Source organism: Pseudophryne corroboree, chromosome 9 (assembly GCF_028390025.1).
Source record: "Pseudophryne corroboree isolate aPseCor3 chromosome 9, aPseCor3.hap2, whole genome shotgun sequence".
Taxonomy (NCBI): Eukaryota; Metazoa; Chordata; class Amphibia; order Anura; family Myobatrachidae; genus Pseudophryne; species Pseudophryne corroboree.
Genome location: NC_086452.1, coordinates 94,235,722 through 94,257,076, shown reverse-complemented (window position 1 = coordinate 94,257,076; position 21,355 = coordinate 94,235,722). Strand labels below are relative to the sequence as shown.

General features: G+C 44.4%; 1 pseudogene; it reads right to left on the bottom strand.

Annotated features, from left to right (window-relative positions):
- Nucleotides 1-20,608: 20,608 nt before the first annotated feature.
- On the bottom strand, nucleotides 20,609-20,727 carry LOC134963829 (5S ribosomal RNA; annotated as a pseudogene).
- Nucleotides 20,728-21,355: the final 628 nt, after the last annotated feature.

Below are 21,355 nucleotides of genomic sequence, written 5' to 3'. Positions count from 1 at the left end.
AGAGATATTTTTCTGACTTTGACAGTCCACCCTTTGGCAGTCAATAATAACTGCCACTTCCTGAAAACATTTCAAAAGGAGAAAAATATATGTCAGGGGTTAATTCATTTCCATGGTTGGGTAAGGAAGAAGAGAGGAGTAGGTGTGAAAAGGGTATGACCTAGTGAGATAGCAGAAGCATGTGTGTATGAGTCCATGTTTGGGGGGGGGGTCATGTATCATCGTGCCGTACGTGTGGTAAATCAAGCTTCGAGGTATTGCGAAGTATACATTTGAATTCCTTCTTATCCCGTGGTACAGGTCTGTGGATGGGCTGTCAAACTTTACCGAGCTCTTTTCGGCTTTTGAACAAAATGGGGAGCACATTTTAGTTGATGATACATGAATGGGGGAATATGTGATTGCTGATATCTGTGCCTGTATTCCCTATACTATGTGTGTTATTACCTGAGGGTTGTAGAGATGAGGATGAAGAACACTTATGGAAAATGCAATGATATTCTATGTCAGGTAAATGTACATCTGTCGTTGAAGTTTTGTTCGGTATCTGTTGAGAGTCGTCTTCTTTGCGCTGTATTGCTCCTTGGGCATGAGCAAATAGCTTTGTCAGTGCCATCAGATTTACAAAAAATGTTGGGCTAGCGTGAGTTTAAAAATACTAGGGAAACTGGGGATCCATGGCAAAGTTCATCAAGTGTCCATATCATAGGTTGTCAAAACTTCATCTTTGGTGCTTGTCTGTTGTCTGTATAGCGTCTCGTCAACTTCCTCGTCCAAGGGGGGTCTTTGTATCTTGGAGAAAAACCAGAAAAACAGGTGAAAGAAACGGACCGTAGAAATCGCATTTTCATCACATCATTGTTTCTATCATTGGGTCGTAAATCAAATCCAGGTTAATTACAGTTTCCTCACTCCTCAAACTCATCACTTTTGTACTTTGTTTGCACCTCATTAAAGCCTGCCCGCATCTAAATATCAATCCAATAGATATAACAACACCTAAGATACATAGGAGAAACTTTCCAACATCCATTATGACTCCTTGAGCCCAGTCTCCTAAACCGGAGAACCAATTTCGCGGGTTCAACCATGACACCCAACTAGTCAGCTCATTACCTACAGCGGCAAGGGTGAGATTGTGTTTTCGGCGAAATTCCCATTTTAATTGGAGAATATCGTCCATCTTTTGGTCTATGACCTCTACCGGATCCTCGGTGCTATTTGTGATATACGTGCAACACTTTATGCCGTACTGTGTTGCCAATGTAACACAATATCCGCCTGTTACTGCTGTAAGATAATTAAGAACCATCCTATGCTGAACTAGTTCTGTTTTATAAGCTTGAAGTTCTCTTCCAGTGTATCTGAACGTGTCATCATACATTTCAGTGATATTATCTAACAAATTGGCGAGTGCGGAAATGTATCTATAATTCATCACTCCTCGAGCGGTGCGAGTGAAATCTAACGCTACCAGAACCTGAATCCCGGTGGATTCATGGATAAGATCAGAGGCCGGATGCTCTAACCTTTCTGACAGTTGTCTTTTAACTCGGTGCTCGTAATGAGTGTGAGTATAAGGAGCTTGGGCACCACGGTGTATGTCCTTCATTTTGTCATGTGTAACAGTCATCACTTCAGGCAATACTTTTCCAATATAACACAATCCTTCAGAGTTTGGGGCAAGCCACTTGTACGCCTTTCTCCCGCATATGAAATATGCATCATCGGGGAGAACATATGGGACAGAGAAGGACATTACCATATTACACACCTTCCAGGTGAACTCTCCTGACCCTAATTCTTCCATCTGCTTAATGCACGTATCAGTTTGTACGATATGTGCACAGTATCCTGGTGATACTTCTCCAACTCTAGTAATCCTGTTTCCTAAGGTATACCTATACCGGAAAGATTTTCCTCTACTGGCTATGTGGCGTACAAGCTCTGTATCTGTAGGCATTCTATCTGCTCTGTGTGAAAAGGTCATGGTAAGGTTGCTCCATGACACTTCCCAATTTCCCGGCTTACGGGGATTGGAGATATTAAAACATAAGAGGGACCTATCCACATGGTATTGGTGGAGCTTCAAACTAGGAGGGCTGGAGATGTTAAACCTCCGGTCCACCGGTCTCCCACCACTTAGCTCAAGTACCTCCCCTAACGTTAAAGGAAATGGTACTAGCCCTGATTTGCTATGACCCTGAGGTACTTGAGAGCATACCCAACAATCTGTTTGGTTTAATACGTTACCCACTAAGGAGTGATAGTCACTCAATGGATGCCGGTCCATATGGATATTAAAACTGGATTGGCATTTCTTTATGCACCCATCCTCAATCAAATTGTCACAGAGCCTACAGATACAGTTTTCTTCAGCTAACAATCCATCACAATTTCTTCTATCGGATCGTTTTCTGATACTCGCCTTTGCTTGTTGGTTTGGTTGATCTTGGAAAACTACGCCTCCATCATCATAATCGGAACCCATTCCAGAACCTCTCTCGACCTCCATGGTACTCTCGCCGGAACAGACTGCTCTGGTTAACATCATGGTCAACAGGAAAATCCGGATCACAGTCTCTTGGGGCAAGTCCATCTTTGAGGAGGAGATGAAGAAGAATGAGAAGGAGGAAAAATACATTTGAGGGAGAGGGGATGGGAAGTGGAGAAAAACAATAAAAGGGAGTGGGGAGTCGACAACAGTTCTCGGTCTTCAAGGCTCAGGTGCCGCCTCAGTCCTCCTGGAACAGACACTCCAGTGATACAACCTCTACCGTCTGTTCCTTATCACGGGACTTCTCTGGATCAGCAACCTTCTTGCAGTGGGATGAATGGACCCAAGTCTCTCTCTCAGCAACCTTCAATGCTGTAGTGCTAGTCAATAAGACCTGGTATGGTCCTTCCCATCTGTCAATAAGGCAACCTGAGCGTAGAAAATTTCGTATCATTACATAATCCCCAGGTTCAATGTCATGACAACTACTATCTGGTAAATCAGGAATCACCAACTTCAGATTATCATTTTGATTCCTCAACTGCTTACTCATGTTAATCAAGTATTTTACAGTTACTTCATTGTTACATTTCAAATCATCCTGAGGGTTAATCATGACATGCGGTTGTCGACCAAACAGAATTTCAAAAGGGGACAGGTTAAGAGGGGACCTGGGAGTGGTTCTGATGCTATACAAAACAATGGGTAAAGCTTCTGGCCACGTCAATCCTGTCTCTGCCATTACTTTACTCAATTTATTTTTAATAGTGCTGTTCACTCTTTCGACCTTCGCACTCGCCTGTGGACGGTACGGAGTGTGCAGCTTGCTATCAATACCCATTAATTTACACATTCCTTGAAAGACATCACCGGTAAAATGGGTACCCCTATCACTTTCAATGATTCTAGGGATACCATATCTACATACAAATTCCTGCACAATTTTCTTAGCTGTAAACATAGCGGTGTTTGTAGCTGCTGGAAATGCTTCGACCCAATTCGAGAAAACATCTATACAAACAAGTACATATTTCAGATTCCGACAAGGGGGTAATTGAATGAAGTCAATTTGTATTACCTGGAAAGGGCCGCCGGCAGGTGGGATATGGGATGGTTCTGTAGGTATTGCTTTTCCAATATTCTTTCTCAGACAGGTAAGGCATGACATTGCTCTTTTACCCGCATGAGAGGAGAATCCTGGGGCGCACCAGTATGCTCTTACCAATTTGCACATCCCCTCCTTGCCTAGATGAGTCAACCCGTGAGCTGCCTCAGCCAGACATGGAAGATATGCTCTGGGGGCCACTGGTTTACCATGTCCATCCGTCCAGAGCCCTGAGGACTCCTGGCCATATCCCTTTGCCTTCCAGACTGCTCTTTCCTGTGTGGAACACAAATTCTGCATCTCACACAACTTCTGTGTGTTGATGGTATTGAATACCATCAGTTGTGTGGTGTCTGTCTGTATGGGGGTAGCAGCTGCAAGCTTTGCGGCTTCGTCTGCTCGGCTGTTACCAAGGGATACTGGGTCTTGGCTATATGTATGTGCTTTACATTTGATAACAGCCACTCTGTCGGGTTCCTGTATCGCTGTTAGAAGCCTTTTTATATAAGCTGCATGCGCTATCGGTGTACCAGCTGCCGTCATGAAATTTCTGAGGCGCCATAGGGCTCCGAAATCATGTACTACCCCGAAGGCGTATCTAGAATCGGTGTAGATATTGGCTGACTTACCCTTAGCCAATTCACATGCTCTGGTTAGGGCGACCAGTTCAGCAACCTGGGCTGAGTGAGGTGGGCCTAGCGGTTCCGCTTCTATGGTGTCTTGGTCATTTACGACTGCGTATCCAGTACACAAGTCTCCCGAGTCTGAATGTCTATGACAACTACCGTCAGTGTAGAACGTGAGTTCTGCATCTTCCAGTGGATTGTCACTGATGTCAGGCCTTGCGGTAAAATTTTGGGTCAAATATTCCATACAATCATGTGTATCTTCCTTTGTATTAAATCCTCCTTCCCCATCACTCTCACCTTCCACCCTTTGTGTCTGACCAGGCACACCTGGGAGAAATGTTGCAGGATTTAATGTGCTGCATCTCCTTATGGTGATGTTTACTGGGGCCATTAATGCCAATTCCCATCTTGTAAACCTTGCTGATGAGACGTGTCTGGTTTGGGCAGAATTCAATAAGGCAGATACCGCATGTGGTGTATGGATTGTGAGGTTGTGGCCTAGCACGACATCTTCGCTTTTTGTCACTAGCAATGCTATCGCCGCAACGCTATACCTTTATGTCTAAACCTTTTGTCAAAGTAATACACAGAATACCTTAATGTGAATACAGGGTGTAAGTGCAACCTTGTGTAACCTGACTAACTACAAAGCTGCTTGAGCGTCACCGACGCTCAAGTGAACACTTAAAACTATAGGAAATACACAGATACTGGTTTAGGGTCCAAAGCCTATTATCTGTATTATAACTATTATACTTGCAAAAAGAATCACAGTACAAATGATACACTACAATATAACAGAGACTTCCTAACCAAATGACTATACAAGAAATACAATACAATACTATGCTGATCTAATACAATACAATACTAGTCAATGGGAGATACGAGAGAAAAGAGAAGGGAGAGAGAGAGAGAGAGAAATGGAGAGAGATGAGAGAAATTGGCTCACAGTAAGACAATGATTACGGAGAGAAAACTTACGCACAAAGGGTATGATCGCATGCGCCTCGATATCCAGCTCCCGATTATCAGCAAGAAAACCGTTGATGAGAGTGAAGTTGGATATGGTCGGCCTGCCTATTTATGCCCCACACACAATGCAATCTCATAGTCCCTACAATCCCATTGTCCATTGGACGAAGGAATTCGGCCCCGCATCATAACAAGAGGTCATAGGTTGATTCATACAGGTGGGCTGTGACGATTTCCAACAGCTCAGGTGGGTGGGAAACTGGGTTTCCCGCCGCATACCTGAGTATGAGTAAATAATAGAAATGGACATAAACTTCTTATGTCCATAACTATCCGCACGAGCGATTAATACGCTCCAAACCAACACCGGAATATTGTTAATTAAATACTCTTCCGATGGGTACCAAACACTGCTGTATGATTCCTGTTAGACCCTTCGCACAATACAAAGAGGGATTCCTCCGTTCAGGGACATTCTATATTAACCAAACTTTCAGAATCTATCAAAGGGACCATGGTCTACAAACTACATTAATTGTGAAAATATGTAACGAATGAGTCACACGCTACGGTTACATAAACTCTACCGTAAATACGCATACCGTGCGTCCGCGGGTGCACGCTATTGCGGGTATGCGCCTTCACGGGAGAGCGTACGCACGCGCAGCGCAGACCAGTGTGCGGTGCAAATATGGTAGTGTGCATAGAGATATTTTTCTGACTTTGACAACCCTGTCTCGGATTTCCCTTTGTCTCTCATTAAGACCTGGGGGGGCATCGGAGTTGGGCAGACATAATCCGCCCTTCAAACGCGGCTGCCATGGGCTCAAGCAACCATAGTCTCGCAGGGGATTTCCGACAGCACGGGTGAGACAACGGAGTTAGGGCGCCAGGGGCTATTTTCCATTCCCGCTCCCTTCCCCAGCATTTCGTTCCAGTGCTCCGGTCCTCGCAAAAAGATCTCCTCAGACCAAAGTGCTGGAATCATAACACCAGATGTAGACCTGATGGCATCTCGACACAATCACAGGGTTCCGGTCTTTGGATCAAGGACCAGGGATCCTCAAGCAGCGTTCGTGGATGCACTGGCAATTCCATGGATCTTTCGGCTGCCCTACGGGTTCACTTTGGTGTCACTCCTTCCCAGTGTCCTGCAGAAGTTCAAACAGGAAGGAGGATTTCTACTTCTAGTCGCTCCAGCGTGGCTCAGATGACATTGGTTCTGAGACCTGCAGGGTTTAACAATGGAGCGTCTTCTTCTACTTCCTCAGTGCCCAGACCTCCTCGTACAAGTCCCTTGTCTTTATCCGGACCTGGCCAGACCGGCTTTGACGGCATGGCTCTTGAAGCATCACTCCCGAGAGCCAATGGATTCTCTGAGGCGGTTATCCAAACTATATTAAAAGCCCGTAAACCAGCTTCAGCTCGAATTTATACAGGGTCTGGAACTCTTACTTCACCTGGTGTGCTGATAAGAATTATGATGCATACAGATTCAGAACTTCCAGAATTCTGGCTTTTCTGCAAAGAGGCCTGGACTTAAGTCTTCGTCTGGCCTCCCTCAAGGTTCACATATCTGCCTTGTCGGTATGGTTTCAGAGAAAAATTGCGTTTATACCTGACGTTCATACATTCACTCAGGGTATCTTACGGATTCAGCCTCCCTGTGTCCCTCCTGTGGCTCCACGGGATCTGGCTGTTGTCCTGAATGCCCTGCAAGAGTCTCCATTTGAACCTCTTGAGACGGTGGACCTTAAATGGCTCAAGGCCAAAGTCTTGTTTTTACTGGCTTTTGCCTCTGCTAGAAGGGTGTCGGACTTAGGCTCATTGTCCTGTCGTCCACCCTTTCTAACATTTCATCGTAACCGGGCAGTTCTTGGAACTCACCCAGGTTATTTACCTAAGGTGGTGTAATGTTTTCGCCTTAACCAAGAGATTGTGGTTCCGGCCTTTATCTCTTCTGATTTGTCCTCCAAAGAGCAGTCTTTGGATGTGGTATGGGCTCTCTGTATATATGTGGAAAGGAATGCTTCTATCTGGAGGTCAGATATCTTTTTGTCTTGTTTGGTATTTACAAACGTCGCTGGCCTGCGAATAAGCAAACCTTGGCCAGATGGATTAGAATAGTGATTGCACAAGCTTATGCGCAGGCTGGTCTCCCAGCTCCTGCTGCCATTAATGCCCATTCTACTCGGTCTGTTGGACTTTCTTGGGCGGCTCACCGTTGCTCGTCTGCAGAACAATTGTGCAAGGTGGCTACGTGGTCCTCTGTGAACATGTTTATTAGGTTCTATGCCTTTGATACTTCCACCTCCCAGGATGCTTCCTTTGGACGCTGGGTTCTCATACCCGCTAAGGCGCGTCCCCTCCCTTGAGGAACTGCTTTAGGACATCCCCGATGTTTCCCTGTGGAAACCAATGTAACCTACTGCAGAAAAGGAGAGTTATGGTAGACTTACCATTGTTAACTCTCTTTCTGCGAGGTACGTTAGGTTACACAGGGCGCCCACCCTGTCGCACCTATCTTCTATGGGTTTGTATGGCATTAGCCGCTGGTCCCTTCTCCTGTCGTGAGAATGTGGTTCTATGTGATTAACATCTACCTTCTCTCTTACCTTTCCTGCATTGGACTGGTTAACGAAACTGAGCTCACAGTGCCTGAAGGCGGGGTTATAGAGGAGGCCCCAATGCATCTTGGGACAGCCTAAAGCTTTAGCCTGTTGGTGCCTCTGGATCAAGATCCACTCTACACCCCTATATTTCCCTGTGGAACCCAATGTACCTCACAGAAAGAGAGTTAACAATGGTAAGTCTACCAGGGCCGTAACTAGGTGTGGGCCAGAGGTGCGTTGCACACAGCGCATCTGCACTGCGGGCGCATCCGCTGGCACACACATGGGACATGCTCCCGGATTCCCCCAGTGGCATCTGCAAAATACCGTACTGAAGTGTTGGGATCAAATCAGTATATGCACTCTGCAGCGTTCCGTCCGTCCCCCGCTGCAGCCGCTCTGCTCCATCGAGCACCGCCTCCTTACCTTCCAGGAGCGCGCTGGACCGAGAACTAAGCAGGGTCGGTGCTACCATAAGGCCACTAGGGGGCTCTGCCGAGGTCGGCTGCTACAAGAATGAAGGATGTCTCTGAAAGAGTCATCCTTCATCAACAAATCCATGATGTTGTTGGTGGCCACGGCACTTATCAGCCACAGCCACCACACAGGCAGCACTGACATGATGTCATGTGCTTGCACGTCCCTGCTCTGCAGTCACCTGTCCGGCTCCCGTTCAATGCTGCTGCCTCCTAATCACTCCCTCCCTCCAAGCCAGACACAGAAGCTCCGCCTCCCAGGACAAGGAGCTGCTGCTGGCCAGGGCTGGGAGCTGAAACTGCAAAATACAGTAAGAGGATTCAGGGGGTTCATCAGCTGGCAGGCTCAAATTTGGGACTGCCCTGACACAGATCCAGTGCACTTTCTGCATCCCATGCTCCTCCTGATCTGGTCAGCCCTATGTAGCTGCAGTGCTGGTACAGGAGATCACCATGCAGAGGTGAGCAGGCTGGGTTCTGCATGTCTGGGGGGATGTCTTGTATTTTTACCTGCTTCTGTCCCAGCATACCTTGTGTCAAAGTCGAAAAATATCATAGTTCACAATGCCTTATACTAACCCCAATGCACATGCCCGCTGCTCGTGCATTCAGTCTGCCGTACGTGCACATATCCGCAAATTGCGTTCACTCGCTCCGGCGATTACGCGCGGTATATGCGTATTTACGGTAGAGTTTATGAGCTTGTAGCGGGCGACTCGTTTATAGCATAGTTAACCCATATAGCGTGTTTTGTAGATATTATTCCCCTTAATAACATCTGCAAGTATGTTTAGTGTAAATAGTTCATGGACATGGGAATCCCGCTTTGCATGATACGAAGGGTCTGACAAAGGTTGAACAGTGGTGTCTAGTACCTAACTGAAGAGTATTTTATTAGAAACATTCCGGTGTTGGTTAGGAAGAGATTAATCGCTCCTGCGTATAGTTATGTCTATGAGAAGTTTATGGACATTTACTATATTTACAGTTCATTATCCATGCGGCGGGAATCCTGAGGATACCTCCCACCTGAGCAGTTTGAAATAGTCACAGCCCACCTGTTCGAATCCACCTATGACCTTTGGTTATAATGCAGAGACACATTCCTGTGTCCAATGAACAATGAGATTGTAGGGCCCATTGTAGTGTACTGTATGTTGTGTATATAAGGACCCCCATAGCTAGACCAGCATTCACTTCTCTCTACAAGGGTTTTCATGGTGAAAAGCTGAGGGCTGGTTTCCAGATAGCGCCTGCGAGTCATTCCCACGTGTGTAAGTTTCTCCGTGGCCATTTCGTTACTCTGTGTGTATGCAATTGTTCTCTTTTTGTTATCCTTTAAGTGTTTGCCATTTATTTTCTTTCTGTTTATTTGTATTTGCGATCGTTCGCTATTGTTTATATTTCTGTTTAGTTATTCTGTTTAGGTATTAATGTTAGGTCTGTAGTGTATGAGCTGTAACTGTTTTTCCCTTTTTATGTACGAAATATCATCTATAAAGGTGTTGGAACCTTAGCAAGTAGTGTGTGTTTCACTAGATATTATAGAGGGTTTCTGAGCGTCTCAATCGTTCAAACAGCTTTCATATAACAAAGGTTAATCAGCGTTACATTGTGGTAATATTACAGTACTAAGGTTTACAGTATAAGCATATCCTTACAGTGTTCATTGAAAAAGGTTAAAAGGTTAACAACTGTGTGTACGCTCGCTGCGTGTATTCCATACACTCAGCGCAGCGTGTGTACACAACGTGCGTACCACGTACATTTTTTTATACGCAAACTGTGCATAAAGTACGCAGCACGTGCAAGTGGTTTAGCGGCCATTACGGCTACATGGTATTAGTATATAGCTTATGTTAAAAGGTAGATATCTGACTCTATCAATTGAGGGCTCGTCCGTCCTTCTCTTGTCCGCAGCTTAGCGAAGCCATACAGACTTTATTCATCAGCAAAGGGCGGAGGGGATACGGTAGTGCTGATTGAGTAAGCGTCTGCATCTGCTCCGCTCGATTTGCGGGGATGCTGGTGGAATCCGGAACCGGAAGATAAGAACGGTAAGCTATTGTCTTTTAAATCTGGTTTAAATTTCTGTATTAGTACAAATTGCATACGCAACACACGCACACCTGTATTTTCATTTTGTGTATTTTTCACATATCTCACCATCCTGTTTGCCATTTGCATTTGATAACGTACTGAGGAAATTTGCTGCTATTTTAGTTAAAAGTAAACATTAATACTTAAAGGGAGTAGTTGTAAAGCACGCACACAGCCTGGCCTAGTTAGAGGTTGATACAGTGGAATACTGTGTGGTGTTCGGTAAGCGATTATAGTTAAATATCGCTTACATTTATAGAAGCGTGTTATTTGTGTTACTGTGGACGTATCCGGCCTGTGTACACGTGTCTCTCACCGAGTGCGAGTCAAGCGTACGCGACGCAAAGGCGTACACACGTAGCTTATATTACGCAACGTGCGTACAGATACGCCCACTAGATACAAAACACACGATAGCATTGTTTTAGTGTGGGCGGTATAGTAGCCACGTGATAATAGCACAAGTTCTTTCAGTTCCCAAAACTAGTTTTAAAAGTTCCTTCTCTTGCTGCATCACCTCTGGGATTAATCTGTGTTACCTGAATGAAAGTAATTTTCTGTACAGAAAAAAAATCAAAGTAAAAGAAGCGTGTGTATGCAAGTGAATTTTCTTTCTTTGGGTGAACCTTGAGAAAATTCGAGATCTCGCAGAAGTACATCCGTGAAGTGATATCACGTGGTGGCGTGGGAGGCATCTCACGTTAAATAGTATATTCCGCGCCCAGAAAAGGGTTGGCGACATAAAAGAGAGCAAGTAGTGTTATAGCCGACCAGGTGGTCCGCTAAGGTAAAAGGTAAGACCCATATAGGCCCGTTTTGATAAAGCTCCGGCTGAAGGTTTCGCAGCCTAAACAACCGATTCCGTTGGTCGTACAGCGTATAAATAATAGTTATTTATACACAGTGCGACTGTACCGCATGTAATTGTGTGCATTAGTTTGTTACCTTGATACCCACTAAAAAATTTGCTGTGGGATCATAAACGCTATTTGTACATTCTAACGTGATTTGTGTAGGTTTTCTTTTATTTTAAGGGAGGTTCTTTGATCACTCAGGAATTCTCCAACAACCGATACTTACTGGGGAGGGTAACCTACTCCCACCCCCCCCCCCCCCACTAAATAAAGGTTTATAGGGGCCCTAGGTTGAGTACAGCAGCGCTAAAGCAGTTTCTGTGTGTATTGGTCAACGTGGGCGAGAGTGAGTGAAGGCACTCGTTAAACTTTCACCGTTGCCTTATATTGAGTATTTTGGTTTTTTGTGGGCATTCACTAAGAAGCCAATACCTGCAAATAATGGGGGCCAGTTGCTCAAATGAGGGACGATCAACCAAGGTTCAGGTTGATGTGGTACCACGACCTGCTGGGTCGGCCAGGTACATCATGTGTGAGAAATATGGTTCACACGCCGAGGTTTTATGCAATGAATGGGAACGAATGACTGTGAACGATGGGGAAAAGTTCCCCAGGGTGGGCAGTTTTAATCCCGAGGTGTTGCACAATTTAAGAAGAAGGATATGTCTAATAAAGTCCGGGAAGCAAAGAATTAGACATTATGATTATTTACAGTTATGGCAACAGGAAGGTGAGATTCAAAGAGGATTAGCTCAAGCAGCTGGTTCCAATCCTATCAGGAAACTGATAGCTACCGCACCACCACCACCATACATAACAGGAGAGAAAATGGCTGCAGAGAATAGCACACTGGTATATGATAAACGTGCACTTAATAAATGTATAAATGATAAGAGTAATGTAGACAATTGTATCGATACTAATACTAACCCATGCAAGTTGTACCCTGTTTTAAACTTCCCCCAGGATTGCGAGCAGGAAGATGAGCCTACCACAATATCGGCACTCTCTCTAGCAGCCACCATAGCAGAGACTACAGTTGGCACGGCCCAACCAGTAAGAGGAGTAGCAAAGGCCCCTAGTGGAGGGACAGGTGAGGTCGTGTCGGCAGGTAAGTACGGCACTGTACACTACGCAGAAACAATTACACCACATATTGTAGAATCAACCCAGAGGGATGTAATTGAACTTAATCCTGTCCGGGTAATTGCGGTCCCAAATGGGAAAACTGACACTTCGGGAGTCACTCCCGTCAGACACATTGCGATGCATTGCCCCTTTTCCCGGACAGAATTAAGAGCAATTATGTCTGAATTCCCCAATCCTAGGAAAGATCTAGTTGCATGCCAAAGGTTCATTAGAGAACTAGGTAACTCCGCAGAACCCAATAACAAAGATTGGTGAACAGTGCTGAGGGCATGTTTGCCCCCCAACATTGACTCTGTGAGATTCATCACTGATTGTGGGTTAGATGAAGAAATGCCCCTCACTGATGAGTACAATCAGGAGAATGTAAGACGTATAAACCTGCAGTTAGGAACATATTTCCCAGCTGTTGTCAAGTGGAACAAAATCTTCTCCATAAGACAAAAAGTGGGTGAAATGGCTTCTGATTATTTCCATCGGGCACTGCAGGAAATGGCTAAGTATACAGGAATAGAAGACATTAAGACAAATGTGAATCATAGAGAAGTAGCAGTTTCTGTGTTAATGGATGGTTTAAAGGAAGTATTGAGGACGAGGGTACAGACCACCCAACCATGTTGGCGAGGTTTGTCGGTGGCTACTTTGAGAGAGGCCGCTATTGACCATGATCGGAACATCATGAGACACAGGGAGTCACAGGGCGATAAGCTGATGGCAGTGAGTATACAAGCCCTTACAACAAAGCCACCTCAGTATAGGCCCCAGACCCCTGTGGGTAAGTCAATCATAATAACATGTTACAACTGTCGGAAAGAGGGACATATTGCACGGAATTGTATGTTTAAAGACACACACAAGGTATATCAACCCCCTAGACAACGACAAGACACACGAAATTGGGATCAGGGACCGCAGAGACGGAGTTATGAGCCACATGCAGGGGAAACAAAAAGGTACCCACCAAAAAGAGACTGGCAAGTCTCTGATAATTCCCAGTTGCCTCCTTCACAAGTTGTAGCTGCCAACGCACTCCAGGGAGGACACCACATACAATAGGGGTGGGGCCACACCTGTAGTCTGCAGCCAGTGAAATTGATTGCGAGCCTTGGCAGCGAACCCGAGGTCGCAATTGATGTAGCTGGTAGATCTCTACCTTTTCTCGTAGATACGGGGGCGGCCAAGTCAGTGATAAATTCAACAGTGGGTATGAAGACCACTGGTAAGACAATTCCAGCCATGGGAGTAACAGGAGTAGTACAACACTACCCTTTAAGCAAACCAGCAGAGATTACGATAGGGCCTTTGCAGACCAAGCATTCCTTTTTGCTAGCTGCATCGGCTCCGACTAATCTACTTGGGAGAGATTTACTGTGCAAGATGGGGTGTGTCATATATTGTACTCCTGGAGGTGTGTTCTTAGATATTCCCGAGAATCATGCTCAGGAAGTACAGGATATGCTAGATTCCCCACAAAGGTTGATGATGCATACTGCTGTTACAGATAGGTGTCCGTCCAAGGTAGAGGAAATGATTTCCCAGATACCGGAATCACTTTGGACCAAGGATGGACAAGACACTGGATTAATGGCAAATGTAGCTCCTGTAGTAGTTCAAGTAAAAGATGGTAGGATAGCTCCAAAAATCCCACAGTATCCTCTGAAGCCAGAGGTGGAGTTAGGAGTTTACCCAGTAATAGAGCGATTGCTACAACAGGGCATTCTGGTTAGAACATCCAACACTGCCAATAGTCCCATCTTCCCTGTGAAAAAGAGTGGGGGGAGGGGTTACAGCTTAGTGCAGGATCTAAGGGGGATCAACAAAATAGTTGAGAGCCAATTCCCCGTAGTGCCAAATCCAGTTGTCATCCTTATGCAAATCCCTCCCACTGCCAAATTTTTCACTGTAATTGACCTCTGCTCCGCCTTCTTCTCGGTACCTCTGCACCCTGACAGTCAATATTTGTTCGCATTTACATATAGAGGAGTACAGTACACCTGGACTCGTTTACCACAAGGTTTCATCGACAGCCCAAGTATTTTCTCGCAGGCTTTGCATGATTGTTTACAATCCTTTCAACCTGAGAGCGGATCAATATTAATACAGTATGTAGACGACTTACTGCTGTGTTCTGATTCACTCGAATCGTCCTTGAGAGACACGAAACAGCTTCTGTTTCATCTTTCTGATACAGGACACAAGGTTTCAAAGGACAAGTTGCAGTTATGCCAAACCAAGGTAAAATATTTGGGGCATTGTTTGACACAAGGACTGAGGCACCTCACCACTGATAGAGTACAGGCAATTCATGACATGACTCTGCCGCAAACTCAGCAACAGATTCGCACATTCCTAGGAGTGTGTGGGTACTGTCGTAACTGGATCCCAGGATTTTCCATACTGGCCCTACCTTTGCAGGAGATGGTCTCCTCAAACAAACCAGATAGGATTTCGCACACAGATGAGTCTGAACTGGCATTTGAGAGACTCAAGCAGTGCCTAACGCCGGCACCAGCATTAGGTATGCCAGATTATGGAAAACCCTTTGAACTGTACGGTACGGAAAATGCTGGATGTGCGGCAGGTGTCTTAACCCAGAAGCACGGTGATGCCAGCAGGCCGGTAGCCTACTACAGCGCTCAGCTAGACAAGGTAGCGCGATCCCTCCCCACATGCTTGCGAAGTGTTGCAGCGATAGCATTGCTAGTAAGTAAAAGCGAAGATGTAGTGCTAGGACACAACCTCACAATCCATACACCTCATGCAGTGTCAGCACTATTAAATTCTGCCCAAACCAGACACGTCTCATCCGCACGGTTTACAAGGTGGGAATTAGCACTAATGGCCCCTGTAAACATTACCATAAAGAGATGCAGTGCACTAAATCCGGCAACATATCTCCCAGGTGTGCCTGGACAGGCACAAAGGGTGGGGGATGAGAATGATGGCGAAGGAGGATTTAGTACAGACACTGACTCACATGATTGTATGGAATATTTGACCCAAAATTTCACAGCAAGGCCTGACATCAGTGACAATCCACTGGAAGGTGTAGATTTTACTTTCTACACTGACGGTAGTTGCCATAGACAGACGGACTCGGGAGACTTGTGTACTGGATACGCAGTCGTAGATGACAAAGGTACCATAGAAGCGGAACCCCTGGGCCCACCTCACTCAGCACAAGTTGCTGAACTGGTCGCCCTAACCAGAGCGTGTGAATTGGCTAAAGGTAAGTCAGCCAATATCTACACAGATTCCAGGTACGCCTTTGGAGTAGTTCATGATTTCAGGGCCCTATGGCGCCTCATAAATTTCATGACGGCAGCTGGCACACCTGTGGCACATGCAACCCACATCAAAAGACTTTTAGCAGCAATACAAGAACCTGACAGAGTGGCTGTTATCAAGTGTAAAGCCCACACATACAGCCAAGACCCAGTGTCACTTGATAACAGCCGAGCAGACGAAGCTGCTAAATCAGCAGCCAGTACCCCCAGACAGACAGACACCACTCAACTGATGGTATTTAATACTGTAAACACACAGAAATTGTATGAAATGCAAAACTTGTGTTCACCACAAGAAAAGGCAGTTTGGAGGTCAAAAGGATATGGCCAGGAGTCCTCAGGACTCTGGACAGATGGACAGGGGAAGCCAGTGGCACCCAGAGCATACCTTCCAAGTCTAGCGGAAGCGGCACATGGGCTGACTCATCTAGGCAAAGAAGGAATGTGCAAATTGGTAAGAGCCTATTGGTGCGCGCCAGGATTTTCTTCCCATGCGGGTAAAAGAGCGATGACATGCCTCACCTGCTTGAGGAAGAATATTGGAAAAGCAATACCAACAGAGCCATCCCATATCCCTCCTACAGATGGTCCTTTTCAGGTAATACAAATTGATTTCATACAATTACCACCTTGTAGAAATTTAAAGTATGTATTGGTTTGTATTGATGTGTTTTCAAATTGGGTTGAAGCATTTCCCGCGGCCACAAATACCGCTACATTTACTGCAAAGAAAATTGTGCAGGAATTTGTGTGTAGGTACGGTATCCCCAGGATAATTGAAAGCGATAGGGGTACCCATTTTACAGGTGAAGTCTTTCAGGTAATGTGTAAATTAATGGGAATTAATAGTAAGCTGCATACTCCGTACCGGCCCCAGGCGAGTGCGAAAGTGGAAAGAGTAAACAGCACTATTAAGAACAAATTGAGCAAAGTGATGGCTGACACAGGATTGTTGTGGCCGGAAGCTTTGACACTTGTATTGTATAGCATCAGAACCACTCCCAGGTCCCCTCTTAACCTGTCACCCTTTGAGATTCTGTTTGGTCGACAACCCCATATAATGATTGACCCCCAGGATGATTTGAAATGTAACAATGAAGTAACTGTAAAGTATAGATGAGTTAGCAGTTAAGGAATCAAAATGACAATCTAAAGCTAGTAATTCCTGATCTGCCAGACAGTAATTGTCATGACATTGAACCTGGGGATTATGTAATGATTTGAAATTTTCTACGCTCAGGTTGCCTTATTGACAGATGGGAAGGACCATATCAAGTCTTATTGACCAGCACGACAGCGTTAAAGGTTGCCGAGAGAGAGACTTGGGTTCATTTGTCTCACTGTAAGAAGGTTGCTGATCCAGAGAGGTCCCGTGACAACGAACAGATGGTAGAGGAAATTGTATCGTTAGAGTGTCTGTTCCAGGAAGGTTGAGACGGCACCTGAGCACTGAAAACAATAAGATCGGAGGCGGTTGTCGAGCCAAGATTTCTTTTTCCTTTTGTTATTTTCTCCAGTTCCCATCTCCCTCCTATTCTCCTCCCCCCTTCTTATTCTTCTCCTTTCCCTCCTCTAAGATGGACTTGCCCCAAGAGACTGTGTTCCGGATTTTCCTGTTGACCCTGTTGTTGACCAGAGCAGTCTGTTTCGGCGAGATTACCAGAGAGGCCAAAGAGGGATCTGGAATGGGATCTGATGATCAGGATGGAGGCGTAGAATTCCAAGAGCAACACAATCACCGAGAAAAGGCGAGTATCAGAAAACGATCTGGTAGCCATGTTATTAATAGACATTGTGAAGGATTGTTAGCTGAAGAGAATTGTATCTGTAGGAATTGTGACAACATAGTTGAGGACGGTTGCATCAAGGAATGTCAGTCCCGTTTTAATATCAACATGGACCGGCATCCATTGAGTGACTATCACTCATTGGTGGGTAAAGTGTTAAATCAGACAGACTGTTGGGTATGCTCACAAGTACCTCAAGGTCATAGAAAGTCAGGACTAGTGCCATATCCTTTAACGGTAGATGAGGTACTTGAGTTAAAGGGTGGGAGACAGGTGGACAAGAGATTTAATATTCCTAGTCCTCCTAGTTTGAAGCTCCAACAATACCATGTAGATAGGTCCCTAATATGTTTTAACATTTCCAATCCCCGAAAGCCGGAAAATTGGGAGGTGTCATGGAACAACCAAACCATGACATTTTCACACAGAGCCGACAGAATGCCCATAGATTCAGAGCTTATACGCCACATAGCCGACAGTGGAAAATATTTCCAGTATAGGTACACTCTAGGAAATAGGATCATGCGAGTTGGAGAAGTATCACCAGGATACTGTGCACATGTCATACAGCCTGATACGTGTACTAGACAAATGAGAGAGTTAGGGATAGGACGGTTTTCATGGAAGGTTTGTAATATGGTTATGTCATTTTCTATCCCATATGTTCTCCCCGATGATTCATATTTCATATGTGGGAGAAAGGCGTATAAGTGGCTTGCCCCAAACTCAGAGGGATTGTGCTACGTTGGAAAAGTACTGCCTGAAGTAATGACCATTGCCCATAACAAAATGAAAGACATTCACCGCAGTGCCCAAGCTCCTTACACTCACACTCATTACGAACACATCGTTAAAAGACACCTTGTAGATAGGACAGAGCATGCGGCCTCTGATTTGATTCACGAATCCACCGGGATTTGATTCACGAATCCACCGGGATTCAATTCCTACTCGCGTTAGATATCACCGGTACCGCCAGAGGAGTTATAAATTATAGGTATATAACTGCGCTAGCGAACCTGTTAGATAATATCACCGAGATGTATGATGACACCTTCAGGTATACCGGGAGAGAATTGCAAGCTTACAAAACGGAACTGGTACAGCACAGGATGGTTCTAAATTACCTCACAGCAGTTACAGGAGGGTATTGTGTCACCCTAGCAACTCAGTATGGTGTGAAATGTTGTACATAAATCACAAACAGCACTGAGGACCCAACAGAGGTCATAGATCAAAAGATGGACGATATCTTGCAATTAAAGTGGGAGTTCCGAAGGAGGCACAACCTAACCCTTGCTTCTGTGGGTAATGAACTAACCGGCTGGGTATCATGGTTGAACCCACGAAATTGGTTCTCAGGTTTAGGAGAATGGGCTCAAAATGTTATCGTTACTGTAGGGAAGTTCCTCCTATGTATCCTAGGAGTTGTCGTAATGATTGGTCTGATATTCAGATGTGTTCGGATTCTAACAAATTGCAAGCGTAATACCAAATTGATGAGTCTGAGGAGTGAGGGCATTGTAACAACAACTAATTTAATGTATGGGGAGGGGGGGGGACCAACCTTTGGCGCTACTGGTTATTATTTGTTTACAATAGAAACACAGTTTTGTAACTGATATAAATTTAAATGTATAAAGTTATGCGACAGTGTATAAATATGAATGCAGTAAAATGTTTCTAAATAACAGGCTGTTTATTTAATAAATTATTTTAAAGTTTTTGACAATAGTGGTTAAAATAAACAATGCTCTATATCATGCTAGCAAATAATGAGATTTAAACTGATGGATTAAAAAACCTAACAGAGACAAAACAATGCTCTATATAATGCTAGCAAACAATGAGATTTGATGGATTAAAAAGGCTAAAAACTATTGGTATTAAACACGTAGTGAATGACACTGTGTTTAAAAAGAATGAAGGAGACCGGTCTCTTTCTTTTTACGGTAGTTTTGAATTAATGAGTGTGTCCCGGCGAAGCCGGTTATGTCCACAAAGAAGTCCGGTTTTTAGTGAGTTCCTGATAGTCCGTGACGGCAAATCGTAATCACAGAGTTTTGGTTTTCAGGTGAAAGTAGTTATTTGGAGTCGCTTACATGTCTTCACCCTAATCAGGGCTGGGGAGTCCGTGCGTGTCCAGTGGTGCTGCAGGTGTCTTGTCTCCGTAGCCGCGGTTTGTTACAGGCGCCTGTAACCCCGGTTTCCTTGATGTTGTCTCGCCGGCGCCTTCCAGGGAATCGGGATCTCCGGGTTTCGGGTGGACAGAGGGGGGCGTGGTCCAACGCGTTTCACTCGGCCAATGATGCCGTGCTTCGTCAGGGACAGTGTGATGACGTGTGTCTTGGGGCTCTTTTAAATAGCATTAGGTCCGCTGTAATTGGTTCATGGTTGTTTCCTTTCAATTAATGCAATTAGCATTTGTATTGTAAAGTCTGTTTTTGTTTAAAGTCCTGTTTTCGGTTCAATTAACAGTAGTGAAAGTATGTTTCCGTCTTTGTCTTTTTATAAATATTACTTTGTTACATCAGAGGATGGGATACAAATTGCTGATACATTTTATACATCTGAAACAAAGTCTCTAATATACCTTTATGTGAAGTTGGTATTATTTTCACAGAGGAGTTTGCAGTAAAAAGGAAAGGAAATAGAGAGAGAGACTGTTAAGTTGAAGTTGTAAGGAAATCAGTATATTAATGACATCATAGAAATCGTGCCTAATAGGTGTAATTTAGGTATGATATCTATAGAGTGCTTATATAGAGTATAACTATTGTTTGTGCACCTGCTGTGGATATGGAAATGATGCGAAAAAATGTTTGTTTTTTTTATTTAATTATTTTGCCTGCAGATAGGCAATGATAGTTATAATGTCTAATTAGTAAGTGGGCGACTAAAAGTCTTCAATTCGCTGTTTCATGGAGCTTTTTGATATTTGATATTTGTTTACTTAATAATTTTTCTTGTAGGGAGTGTTTGTTCGTCTTTATTTTGTCATGGATATTTCTCTGCTTATTTCTTGGTTTTTCTTTTTGTTGGTTTAGGCCTGAGTGTTTTTTTTTGGTAGATTAGTCCTTTTTCCACTTGTGTCCCTGGCCGGTTGTCCCACATTTTTAGCCAGGGTATTGTCACAAGTGAAATTACTGCACCTAGGGTTCATAGATGGTCCCCCATTCTATTACTTGCTAGGCCCAAACCTCTTTACTTCCGAGTTCGGAATGGGATCGGGTGGTTTGTGAATGGTATGGCAGTATTTACTCGCTTGTTGGCAGCCCTGGTGGTGTGGGCATAACCTGTCGGGCATTTTTGTGGCATCGGTTAATCTCCCAAGAAATTGCTGAGTTCAAAGTCGATGTTTAAGCCTTTTGGCGCTAGGGTTTGCATATTGTATATCCACTTTGTTTCCTATCTGGACATTGTTTTGATGTAGTCTCCACCACGCCAGGGTATTTTCACTTTCTTAATTGCTATAAATTTCAAAAGGCTTCCGTCATGCTTGTGGTTCTTTTTGAAGTGATCTGAAATGCTGTGTGTCTCTACTTCATTTTCAATATTCCTTAGATGTTCGCTTATTCTTGTTTTTAGGCTTCTTGTGGTCCATCCTATATATTGTAGGTTGCATGGACAGGTTAGTAAATATATTACTCCTGTTGTGTCGCAGGTCATTTTTTCTTTTATCTTGAAAATTTATTTGGTTTTGTTTGATATAAAGTTGTTTATTGGCTTGGTGCTTCTTTGTTTGCATGTTTTGCATGCTTTACATCTTGTGCAGTGATAAAATCCAGGTGTGGTATCGTTTATCCACGTTCTTTCTTTTTCCTTTTTTTCTTCAGGTAGAAAGCTAGATACTATTTCTTGCTTTATGTTAGGTGCTTTTCTGTAAA